Source organism: Asparagus officinalis, chromosome 7 (genome assembly GCF_001876935.1).
Source record: "Asparagus officinalis chromosome 7, Aspof.V1, whole genome shotgun sequence".
In the NCBI taxonomy this organism is placed as follows: domain Eukaryota; kingdom Viridiplantae; phylum Streptophyta; class Magnoliopsida; order Asparagales; family Asparagaceae; genus Asparagus; species Asparagus officinalis.
This window is the reverse complement of record NC_033800.1, coordinates 2,321,160-2,321,524: the sequence shown is the minus strand read 5'-3', so window position 1 is coordinate 2,321,524 and position 365 is coordinate 2,321,160. Positions and strand designations below refer to the sequence as shown.

The 365-nt window shown below is 50.4% G+C and overlaps 1 protein-coding gene across 1 annotated transcript in view; it reads right to left on the bottom strand.

Moving 5' to 3' along the window:
• LOC109848265 overlaps positions 1 to 292 on the bottom strand; it is a 56,363-nt gene extending 56,071 nt beyond the window's left edge. The window contains exon 1 of the mRNA XM_020417689.1: positions 77 to 292. The gene's annotated coding sequence lies outside the window, so the exon portion shown is untranslated. The remainder of the gene's footprint in view (positions 1 to 76) is intronic.

Sequence of the window (365 nt, the reverse complement as noted above, 5' to 3'; positions counted from 1 at the left end):
CTCCGCGACTTAGCATTGCACCCGCATGCCTTCGTATGCACACGTGGGTTATGGGCCCACTTTTCACAACGCTAACTTTTCTCTCGCTAGGGTTTTCCTTTACAATTCTTTCCCCAGCGTCTTTTGTTCTGGTCACCACACTCTCTCTTGATCTCGTTCACAGCGCCGAGTTCCACGCCACTCGTTCGTCGAACTCGCTCGCCCTCTCTCTCTCGATCTACTTCACAACGCCGACCTCCACGTCGAGCCTCTCTCTCCGCCTCTCTCAACGACAAACTTCGGCCTCCCCCACACGCCTTGTTGGCCTTCTTGTTTTGATGATGATTAACAAACAATTTATTACTAATGTTGTTTGTCTAGTGTTT